The following is a 13,019-nucleotide window of genomic DNA, read 5'->3' as shown; positions in this document are numbered from 1 at the left end:
GTGGGCAAGATGCCCAAGTAATAGAAAGACTCAGAGCAGAGTTCTATAAAATGAAGTGATGCTCAATGGATAAAAATGACTTAAAGATGCATTATCAAATAATGCCCAAAAGATTCTACCTAATTGGAGGAGTAGATGATCCAAACCTAAAGCAAACTTTCCTGGCGTCCATACCAAAACCACTCGGAGAAGAGACGTTCTGACTCCTCTTAGCAAATGGTAGAACATTACAGAACACAACTCTCAGTGAGCTATTCCAGACGACAATGAGAGCACTAGAAAAAATGTGCTCCCAGAACAAGTTTCTACAAGAATATATGAAGCAAACAAAGCAGCTAGACAAGGTCTGTAGCCCAAGAGACCTCACAATCAAATGATCAACATAGTCATCTTGTTCCTGCGAAAGGCCAAACTATGGAAGAAGGAGATTCAAGAACATGTCATTCAAACCGAGGACTCCATGGAAATTCCTCCGGAGAAAGAATAAACGAGGCAAGTCTTCTAATAGATGTTTCTTGTGCGGACAGAAAGGTTACTTTGCCAAGCAATGTCCAAAAGGAAAAACGGCGAAATTGATCACACACATACAGGATGTAATAGGTGTATCTCTCTCCGACGATGATGTAGAATTTGTATTCTCTATAGAAGGTGAAATCTCTCCATATACTGTCTGTGCCTTACGACCATTCTCAAACTCGGACAACGATAGTGATGGAGGAATCTTCAAAATGAATGCTATAAATTCAGTTCAACCTATCCCTATGGCAAAAATGTAGATTATCCCAACCAAATACTCAAAACCAATCAAAGTAGCTGCCTTCTTTGATACTAGAGCCTCCTATACAATCATGAATCCTAATATACTACCGCCTGAATTCTAGAAGAAAAGGAAACAATATTTCCACGCAGCAAATAACCAAATTTTATGCACGGAGCTGATGAGCAAGCCTATCAAGCGGCAATTATTTCCAGGTTGCTCAATAGTCCACAGGGTCATCGGCTCCAAACTTCCGGGAAAATATTTAATTATAGGATTCGACCTATACACAAAAGAAAAAGTCTGAGAATACTTCCACATGGATTGGCATACAAGCAATACTTTACTCCATAGGAATAGGTCCCGAACTACTTTCACATGACTGAAGATTGTTTGACATCGATCAAATAACGCATTATCCAAAAATCATGAGCAAATTCCCATATGGAGTTCTCGCATAAATGCGACCACCCACTATGGAAAAGTGAAGAATTGTTCATACTCTTCCGTTTAAGATGAATGAAGATGCCAACCCAACTAAAGCAAGCCATCCTGGAATGAACCCCGACCAACAAAGCTTGGAAAATAAGGAATGCGACGAGCTAAAAGCGCAAGGATTAATTGAAGAAACGGAATCTCCACGGGCCTGCCATGCATTCTACGTCAACAATAGATCAGAATAAGCTCGAGGAAAGCAAAGATTTGTAATAAACTACTGACTGCTCAACCACTTCCTAACAGATGACAAATTTCCTCTGCCAAATAGAAATTCCTTGTTCTCCAACCTATCACAAGCAAAAGTATTTTCCAAATTTGACCTAAAAGTAGGCTTTTGGCAACTAGGAGTCAAAGTAGAAGACAGGCTGAAAACAACTTTCTGTATCCCAAACCATCATTTCGAATGGACCGTATGCCATTTGGGCTCAAAACAGCCCCATCCCTCTTCCAAAAAGCCATGAGCAATGTAATATCCAACATTTTCATAATACATTTATTTATTATAAATCAGAGTTTTAATACATAAAATGTACAAGTTTACAAATTTAAGAAATAGTAATGGAAAAATAGTGTTTAAAATATGATTTTATGTTTTTAATGAGATTAAAGAGAGAGAAACTTGAGTAGTCAAGTATTGGACCCAAATGTCATATAATTTTAATTGGGGATTTTTATAAAATTAAGAAAGTTTGGCTAAAGGGCTTATTTGAAAAGAATTTTAGTATTTTGGGTCCAAGTGTAATTTTTAAAAATAAATAAATAAATAAATAAAATAAAATAAAATAAAAGGCTTCAGCCTTTCATTTTACCCGAGCCCCTCTCTCTCTCTCCTCAGAAACTCTCTCTCTCTCTCTCTCTCTCTCTCTCTCTCTCTCTCTCTCTCTCTCTCTCTCTCTCTCTCTCTGCGTGTTACTGTTGCCGACGTCGCAGGAGTACTTTCCGGCCACCATTTTTAGCCACGCGCCGGACCGTTGGATTCAGAGGCCTCCGAACTATCGACCCACGCGGGAATCTAGAGCTCACTCGCCGATTAAACGCCTCAACCACTCGATTTAAGTTCGGCCACCCCGCGACTTCAAAGTTGCGATTCGGCCACCTCGGGCATCCGTTTGCCGATCCGTCACCACCATCGTGCTCCTCGTGTTGTGGGCTTCAAAACCCAATAACTTGTTCCTACATCTACCATAGTTGGGTGGTGGGCCCACCACGAGCCACCGCGATCCACCGTAGACTGACGGTCGAAACTTAGTGTTCGAGGTTCCGAAGTACGTTTTGAGTCTCAGAAAATCATCGTTTGACTTGTTGTGGAACCCGATCATTTTGGTATAATTTCTTTAACCTATATATTGTGATTTAATTGTGATTGATTAGAGTAATTGTTATTATGTGTATTTATAGTATATAATTATATATTATTGATATATGGAATATTTTCTGTAATTTACTGGCTGTCTGGGATTATATATATTTTTGATACAGGTTTTGATTTTGGAATTGTCCACTTTATAGCCGTTGTGCTGTCCAATTTTCTAGAAAATATTAGATATTAAATCAAGTATAAAAATACATATTTAATTGATTTTATATTAATATAGAAATTATTATGATTAAGTAATTTTAATTATTATTGTTATTATTTTGTTAAGTAAATCAAGAATACAGATTCATATATATATATATATGAAAAGTATGATTTATAGTAAACCTATTATCTAACCATTATTATTGTATATTAATATTTGAATATTAAAATAATATCAAATATTAGTTTCCTACAGTTATTGATATTTGTAAGACCAGTGAAGTTTGGAGAAAGCATATTTATTATATCACTGGAATTGATATTATGACTAATTAATAATAATATAAATATTTATATTTATATTATTATCATTATATTGATTATTACAACTTTATGTTACAAATATGATTTCTTTTATAAAATGACTATTTGAATATATACATCCATATACGTATTGCTATTGAAGTATTTTGTTATTAATATCGAAATAAGTTTAATTATAGACGATAATTATTATTGTTGTTAGGATTATAATTATTATTATCATTTATATAGTTTCTGGTATGATTAATATACACTATCAATAGTGTATATTTACGGATTAGATAGAATTTAATAAATTATGTGCCTTGAATAGGATTTGTATGGATTTGATTGATTGACTCTTGGTGAGCCGTTTTAAAATAAGCTAAGGACCTAAGGTAAGTAAATCTCACCTTTTGTGCTTAAGTGTAAGATGCATGACTACATTGATTGTGTACATCTGATGAGTTAAGTATGGTATGATGATGATGCATATGATAAGTATGTGAAGAATGGTTATATGAACACCATAAGGGTGTTGTGTGATATGTAATTGATGAATTCTGTGATATGTGAAAGATGTCTTACTTGGTTAAGAATGATATGAATTATGTGCAAGTATGTGTTCTTATGTTGATGGATATGTGGATTACTCTATGTTCGTGATTTGTTATATGTTATGATATATGAAGCGTTTAAGTTTTTAGGCTGGAAACCTTAGACCTGAGCCATAGCTCTACGTTAAGGTATAACAACGCCACCAACCCAAAGCTTCATGTATTATGACTAAAGATGTTTAAAAAGGGTGCCACTGTTTTGATGAAGCAATCAAGTAAGTTCAGTAAAGAAGACGGAAGTCTATAAGACTTATAGTGGCTGCCCACTAGTGTGGGCTAGGTCAGAGTTGACCATTCAGATATGTTTGCCATGTTTCCGTCTTTCTCCTCCATATGTGTAATAAGTATGGCAGCTATGGCAACGATGAAATGAGTGTTATGATGAGCCTAGCTGAGATGATGGCTAGCCGGAGGAGAACCCATGGGATTCTATATGATATGTGTAACAAGCCCTGCAGGCATTGGCTGAATCAAACAGTGTGCACAAGTGATATTGGGCCCATAAAAATGTGAAACTAAAAGAAAGAGCATAAAAGTAAAGTTTGAAAGTGCATGAGCAATAAATGAAATGCATAAGTATATAAGTCAGCATATTAGTATATGTGCACTACAAACTCACGACATTCATGTGTATGTGTATGCATGAGATTTGCTTACTGAGCGTTAGCTCATTATGTTATTTTCCAACATTTTTCCAGGTGTGGCTTTAGCTGTTGAGCAACTTGTGGAGCACGGACTCAGTAGCAACGCAATAATGGTTTAGAGTTTTCATATGGCTGCCTTAAATTTAAAGTATTCATACGTGTAATAATTTCTTCTAATAAGTTTATATAAAAGTTTAAATTTTTCTGTATTTCTTCGTATCATTTTATTTAATTCTTTTGGTCAAGTGCCTTACATACTCGTAAACCCTAGAATTACGAGTATGTGGCAGACGTACCCTACCTTAGGGACGTTACAAGCAAGATATACAAGCCTGTCTTAAACTAGGCCCTTATCTACATTGACGATATCCTATATTTTTTTTCCCTAGATAAAAAGTCTCATACAAATCTCCTGACTCGATTTGCGGACTTCACCGAAAAGTATGGGATTATGTTATCAGAAAAGAAAATGGTCTTGGGCCAGCCCAAAATTGAGTTTCTAGAGATGAAGTTGCACGATGGCACATACAAAGCCCAACCTCACATAGCCCAAGAACTTCAAAAATTCCCAAATGAAGGTCTAACAAAGACCTAAGTCCAATAGTTCCTAGGGATCGTAAATTACCTCAGAGACTTCGTGCCCCGCCTGTCAGGCTTCACAAGCCCATTAACCAAGATGCTTCAAAAAGATTCTCCACCTTGGGCTAAAGAACAGACGGAAGCGGTGAAAAACCTGAAAGAGTTAATGAAAAATTTACCACCACTACAGATTCCATCAGATGGAAAAAGAATCATGTAGACTGACACCAGCAACAAAAATTGGGGAGCAGTCCTATTAGAAGAAGACACCAACAACAAAAGAGAGGTGTGTACATACAAAAGTGGAGCATTCAAAGATTCCCAACTCCACTACAATTCTAGTCTAAAAGAAATCCTGTCAGTCAAAATGGGAATCATAGAAACTTGAATTCCACCTCATCAGTCATAATTTCTTGGTAGAAACGGATTTCTCATCCTTTGAAGGAATTCTCACATTCAAACAAAACAAAGTTGTCAATGCCCAGCTACTCCGACTAGCCACGTGGTTATCTCGCTACACCTTTCAGGTCAAACACATCAAAGGAAAACAAACACCATCTTAGATTTCATGTCAAGGCCAACCCGGAGTATTATAAATATGATCTCCCAAGAAACTAAACAACCCATCCCTCTAGTTTTCATGGCAAACCCTGCAGCAGTCATCTCTACATTTCCGAGAGATGCTCAAACGGTTATCAACAAAGCCCCAAAAATAAAGGCCATCCAAAATGCCCTAGATATCCAATCCACCCTTATCAAAGGTCATGGAAAATCAATGGCAAAAGAGTTAGGCCTCCATTCAAAGTACCCATTTGCCAAACTCTTTCACATGGAGAATACCATTTTCATGCCAAAAATGCTCACCCACATGTCTTGGTACTTAATGAGCTCCTACACTATTGCTATTGAGGTTCATACCATAGGTCTCCGGACATCGGTTTGTAGCTACATGAAAAGGCCTAACCTCTGCCCTCCATACCATCATCCCATGGAAATGTTACAATGGTTCAAGCCACTATCAGATTGGAATGATCTGCTCACCCAACAATGGGAAAAGGTTCGCAACAAAAGACCAATTGATTTCTCTTACCCAGGTGATGAAAACGTGGCAAACCCAACAAAATGCTACACCATATTGTTACTAAAGCTAAATGTCAACCATGATCTGTCATTTACATCAAATGTCCAAGTATACAGATCCAGCGAAAACCCAATGGTTGTAATCGGGAACCCCGAACACAGACAACTGGAAAAACTGCTGTTTAGTACAACTGGCATAATTCCTGAAGAAATATGGTCACGACCAGAAGATGACGCACCTTGGGAACAGTATTCGGCAGAATACTCACTAAAGATGGAAAAAGATATGGATTATTACAATCAACATAACTCCGAAAATGAGGTTGATTATAATGATTCGATCTTCTAAGACTCACAACAACCAGATACCTTGTGCTCATATCCACTAACGACATCACTAAGAGAGCTTGGTGAAGAAATAATAAGAGGATTATCAATCACGAAAAGACCAACATGTGGAGGACCAAGTATGTCTGATGAAGATGACAGTGATGACTACTGCATGAATCTTAGCCCTAGTCATGAACCCATCATCAAATAAAAACAAACCCATGTGACCTCTAAGAAGATTCGCCCATGTGACGCACCCAGCTATGCTAACCAGATTCGCCTAGGTAATAACATTTTTCAGAAAAAATACACTGAAGTTTGCAGAGTCCCTGAGGACACCAGAGATTTTCTGACGTTTGCAGTTATTTCTGAAGACAACAGAGAATTCCTGTACTTTGAAAAGACAGCTCTTTGTATTAATAATAATAAAATAAAATAAAGGGTTTATACATTTTTAGACCTTGTATTTTGCCTCATTACCTGTTTGGACCATGTGTTTTGATAAATTATTTTTTGGACTTTGTGTTTTGTAAAATGGTTCAAATAGACCCCTAAACCTGATTTTGATGAATATAACAACACAGTTCTTAGGCAGAATAATTATATTTTTGTTCTGAGTTATTAGTTTGATTAATTATTTGTGATTTTAGTTCAAAAAACTTTGATCGAAATCGGGTTTAAGGGTCTATTTGAACTATTTTAGAAAACACATGGTCCAAAAACTAATTTATCAAAACACAGGGTCCAAACAGGTAATGAGGCAAAATACATGTTCTAAAAGACATAAACCCTGAAATAAAAAAGCCGAATACACATCATGGGACACTTCCCCATTCAAATTGCCACATGCTTTTGCATTTAAAGCTGATTGGGCTAAATCATGAGCAAGAAAATTAGAAGTTCTGGGAGAAAATACAACTTTCATAATATCAGAAGGAATTGTAGAGAGTATACTATGAATAATACTGTCAGCGTCAGTGCACATCTCCTCTTTTCTTGCTAATAAATTAACTGCAGAAATACAATCAGGTTCTATCAAAATTGAAGGTAACTAAAGGTCCTTTCCCATCTTCACACCTTCATAGATGGCCCACAACTCAGCATTATAATATATTTAACCCTTTCTTTTGGAATTTTAACGATTATTATATAAAGAGTGTGATTAACAAAAGAGTAACATGTTAATAGTAAAGTATACAATACAAATCAAAATTGATTCCCTTATCAGATTTAACTCTTCAGTGAAATGTACATATTTAATAAATCAGGGAAGAGAGTGTAAAACAAGATGAAGAATAGAGTGCAGCTAATAACAACATTCCTCTTGACGTTATAATAAATGGTGAAAGTTGTCGATTAATTGAGAATTTTAATTAAAAAATAATATTTTATAATTTCCCAAATTACTCATATACGCTAACTTTTAATAATAATTAATTTTGTAAATGATTGTCGTCTTTGGATTGATCAAATTAATATAAATTCTCCAGTCATAATGTATTACAAAAAGCTAACCAAACTAATTATACATTAAACAAACAAAAAAAAAAGTCAACAAATTATAGTAAATTCCAGAAAATAGGGAAATTGCCCAATCTTGAAAGTTTCATATTAATTAGAGTACGACGTGATGAAAATGACTGCGAAATCTTTTGTCAAAAATAAAAACTGAGAAATCAAAGTTGAAATATGAAATTGCTGAGTCAAGAATCTAAGAAATGACGATTTATTTTTATATATATATATATATATATATATAGTGTGTTTAGAGCACTCCGAGTGAAAGAGGTAAAATGTCTATTTTTTTATAATGTAGAGAAAAAATTGTTAAATAGTCTTTTAATGAGTGATGTAAAGTTATATTTTTTTTACCTAAATGAATAATATTTCTTTATATGTAGTGAAACACTATTAATCAAGCTATAAATCTTTTATTATTTTTTTTATAAATTTTTGTGTATATATATAAGTGTGATACTATTATATTTAATTTTTTATTTCTTAAAATGAATAAAATATTTTTTTAAAATATAACATTTAAATGATGTAGAGAAAAAATAGAGAAGCTGATGTATAGTATAATGTAAAAGTTTGAGGTAAATTATAAAAAAATATGTTTTGATGATGTATTTTGTAATATACTTTCTCTATAATATTTAACTAAAACTCACAAAAACATCTTCCATCAGCTCCTTTATACCTATATTTATAATAGTTATGCAGAAACTCCAATTAATCCATATCTACATTTACATATCATTTATATAATATTTTAATATTATTATTTTTCCTTTCTCTCTCCCATTTAGTATATATATTTATTATTTCTTTTTTCTTTTTCAATTATTTTATTTTACTTTAATTAATAAAATATGTTTAAAGATATAATATTTAAATGATGTAGAGAAATATATAGAGAAGTTGATGTATGGTATAATGTAAAACTTAAAGGTAAAATAAAAAAATGTGTGTTTTAGAGATGTATTTTAAAGAATGAAGTAGAGCATTCATTGTGAGTGCTCTTATGCCTCTATGGTATAAATTATATATAATGGACAGTTTTTACTTATGGTGAAAAAAAGTTATATATATTATAAATGTGAGTTTAATAAAAATTGTTGGTCTCCCTTGAATTTAACGTTTTTTTTTTATTGTTTTCTAACACCGTTAGTTTTAAAATTATCTAAATAAAGTAAATAGATTAAAAAAATATAAAAAAAATTAAAGTTATCTAAATAAAGTAAATAAGTTGAAAATAAAAATAAATAAAAAATAATAAATAAGTCATAATAATTTTTTATTGCATATTTTAAAATTTAATATTAAAGTATGTAAATTACTCTCTATCAATTATGTTTTAACAATTATAACCAAAAAAACATTTATGTGTTTAAATTTATTTTTTTCTTTATTTTATTAATTATTTATTTTATCACTTAATATATATTATTTATTTAAACATATATGTAATAGTGACATAAGACATAAATATATATATTTCTTATTTTATTTTTTAGTTTTTTAATAAGAAATTACTTATTTTAATTGTTCTAGCAATTAATTGAATAATATATATGTGTATATAAATTTTTGTTTGCTTTAAATTTTTTTAATTAAATAATTAAAATTTGATTAAATAAAAATTTTTAATTCATACTTTTAATTTAGAATTTCTTAATATTTTATTATATTGAATACTTTTTCTAAAAAAATTAGAAAAAAGTATTTAAAATTAAAATTACCATATATAATATATAAATCAAAACATAAAAAATACCAAAATTTAAATTATTATGAACACTAAATCTAAAATTAATAAACAACATCAAATAATTTACTTTATAACTAGAATGCATCATATTTTTATATGTAAAAAATGTTTATCTAACAGATTTTTAGTTTAACGATATTTTTAAATAAAAATTATGATATTATTTATTTCTTTTAAGACTATAGACAATGTTTTGACTTAATTTTTTTTATATTGTTTGTGTCATTCTTTTATAATATATGACATTGTTTATTTATTTAAAATTTAAATGATAATTAAAAAATATAATAAATTTTAAATAAAACTAAGTAATCGTGCATTATACGTTGCTTATACCTAGTATATTTATAAATATATTAAGACTCGCAGTAGGGTGTATAAAAAATAAAATTCTCATGTACACATTCTAATAATAAAACTTGATCTCACTAGAAGATGTTATACCCAGATTTCGAGCCATAGCGAATGTGACCTCGAAAGCTGAGTTCGCAACAAATGGTCTCGCAAGGATTGGGGTATGCTCCAGGATGGTATATCGAGTCTGCAAAGTACGATATATGATCTCGAATGTGGTGACCTCGAAATGATCTCGATCTCGAAAGGTAGCTTTGAGAACACCCTCATCTTGAGGAACAACTTCGGAGCAGGGGTCTTGAGCTCGAGGTACTATCTCGAAAGCAATGTTAGCTCGGGAGATGTCAGTGGCTCGCACAATGACGTGAAACCTGAGATGCTAAAGCCTTGGAGATACGCTATGACCACCTTGAATATCTACAAGTATTATAAACATGAGATGTAATCCTCATTTATTAATTTAAATCCCCAAGAATCGTGGGATATTATTTAGTCAGTTATGCGTTTCCTGGTCTTCAGGGACGTTTCCTTTTTTATCTGATTAAAGGCATTTAAAGCCATTTATTTTATTCACAAAAGAGTAACTACCTAAAATATGTGGGATAGTATTCTGCATCCTTCTCTATAAATAGAGAAGCCATGCACCATTGTAATAGACCGAAATTCTGATCCTTGAGAGAAAACTCTGGAGAATTCATGCTAAAGAATTTTTCAGAGATAATCTTAAGATTAATAACAGAGACTCGTGGACTAGGCAGATTTAACTGCTGAACCACGTAAAAAACCGTGTGTTTGATTTGTTTGTTTCGTTTGGCCATCGTCATTCATTGTTTTTGTGCTCTTCTTTTATCTGTTGACGAAAAACAGCGTCAACAGTTTGGTGCTTTCATTGAGAGCCTTAAGCATTCATCCCTGAGAGATTCATGGCAGCAAACAATCAGAACACTCCTGAAGAAAATTACCCAAGGCGTCCTGGAAAACAACCAATGGAGAACTCGGATGCTGATGAAAGAAGTGGGTCCTCTGATTCTCGGGGACCACCTCCACAACCAAGGGATGAGGACATGTACTACAATCCTGAGCGTTATGTTCCTATTGTAGAACTAGAAAATCGGCAATTGAAACAGCTGCTGGCAGAAGCCAACAAACGGAATGAGGAGTTGACTAGGATGGCCGCAGAGGCGCAGGTGGCTTAGCCCCCGCCTCCGCGCGAAAACCAAGTCCCTCCTCCAAGGGACGTGCATGTTCCTCCCCGGAGGCCCCGTGGACGTCCACGGAAAGATGCTGCCACAAGGAGGCCGACTCAACCTTCGGCACCAGCAGAGCCATCTGCTCCTTCTAGGCCCCAGAGGAGTACCCGAGCTCGGGTCCCATCTAATCCACCTGTGGAAGTGCCTGCAGGAACTGAGAATAACCGAGCTCCTGCCGAGGCTCGGACTCAGGTTCCTGGTAGTGCACCAAACGCGACTGACCCATCTCGGGCAAATTCTGGACCCTCTAGGCCGAGGCAAGGGCGGCCACCACCGTCGCCTATACGGTTCCCTCCGTCTCCCGTAAGATATCCTTCACCTCCCCGTAGAAACGCTCAACCTGTTCGAAATCAGGATCAAGGGCGTACAGGGGAAAGACAAGAAAACAGGGAGACATTCCGGGAGCGGAGAGGCGCACCATCTGAGAGAAGTCAGACGTCTCGGTCTCGCACTGCGGAGACGAGGCGACGTGGGAAGAATCCACCACGAAATGACCGATCAATGAGTTTCACCAGTGACAAGTCCGAAGAGACCAGGTCCGTCAGTAAACACGACCGAGGTCGTAAAAATACTGGAAGTCGCAAGAATCGTTCTGACCTGCGAAATCATCTAAATCAGAGCAAGGGGAAGGGAGATCAGACAAATCCGGACCTAAGGAATCACCTAAATGGGCGTAGAGATCCCTCACGGAGACTCGAGCCTGGGATCATGATCAATGACTGTCAATTCCAGACACCACCCAAGGACCCAGTCCAAGAAAGGATTGATCAGCTCGAAAGAGCCTTTAGGCTTTTAAAGAATGAACGAGGGAATGGTTGATACGAGGACTCTGATGAGGAGCTCGAGCCGTTTGCTCCTAATATTTCCAACACTCAGTTTCCTCAAGGGTTCCGGATTCCTCACGTCCCAGCGTTTGAAGGAAAAACCGACCCATGTAGCCACCTGAGTACATTCAACACTATTATGAGAGCTAGTAATGTGGGTTACGAGCTCAGGTGCATGTTGTTTCCAACATCATTGGCCGGACCTGCCAAGAGTTGGTTCGAGAAGTACAAGAGACACTCGATAACTTCATGGGATCAGTTGTCTAGAGACTTCAAGAAGCAGTTCCGAGCCATGATGGGAGTCAGACCAGAGGCATCCACTTTGACTAACGTCCGACAACAGCCGGGCGAAACACTGAAAAGTTACCTGACAAGATTTAATCTAGAGGTCGCCCGAGCTCAAGATGTAGATGACAGTGGGCACCTGATGGCTATCCGAGCTGGTGTGTTACCCGGAAGCGCCCTTTGGGATGACATGCAAGGGAAACCGGTGAGGTCAATAACCGAGTTTAACAGACGGGCGCAGAGATTTTTCAATGTAAAGGAGGCGAGGTCAACGCTCAAGGCGACCTCGCAGACCGAAACTACAACGATAAACATTAACTCCGCCTCAACCTCGGCTGACCCCGCAGCTCCACAGCCTACCTCGGAGAATCCCTCCAAGAGGAAAAAGAGCGAGGGAAATAACCCCGAGGCTGAAGGAAGTAAGAAGTTTGAATGGACAGAGGAGTGCGAGCTGGCCTTTCAGGAGCTCAAAAAGCACTTAGCCGAACCGCCTATCCTCTCGAAGCCTGAGACGGGAGAAGTATTGTTCCTGTACCTCTCAACTACCGAACACGCGATAAGCGCGGTGCTCGTTTGGGAGGAAGAGAGGGTGCAGAAACCCGTCTATTACATCAGTAAAAGATTACTGGGGGCAGAGTCAAGATATCCATTGATGGAGAAGCTTGCCCTCAGCCTAATCCACTCATCTCGCAAGCTCCGCCCCTA

General features: G+C 35.8%; 1 long non-coding RNA gene across 1 annotated transcript; it reads left to right on the top strand.

The window, feature by feature from the left end:
- The first annotated feature begins 1,875 nt into the window (after positions 1 to 1,875).
- LOC133816298 (uncharacterized) lies at positions 1,876 to 4,495 on the top strand. The gene is made up of 3 exons (XR_009885140.1): positions 1,876 to 2,578; positions 3,415 to 3,478; positions 4,396 to 4,495. It is a non-coding gene; the product is annotated as an uncharacterized LOC133816298 (long non-coding RNA).
- Positions 4,496 to 13,019: the final 8,524 nt, after the last annotated feature.

The sequence above is a fragment of the Humulus lupulus genome, chromosome 2 (genome assembly GCF_963169125.1).
Source record: "Humulus lupulus chromosome 2, drHumLupu1.1, whole genome shotgun sequence".
NCBI lineage: Eukaryota > Viridiplantae > Streptophyta > Magnoliopsida > Rosales > Cannabaceae > Humulus > Humulus lupulus.
Note: the sequence above shows the minus strand (reverse complement) of the source record. Positions and strands in the feature narration are given on the sequence as shown.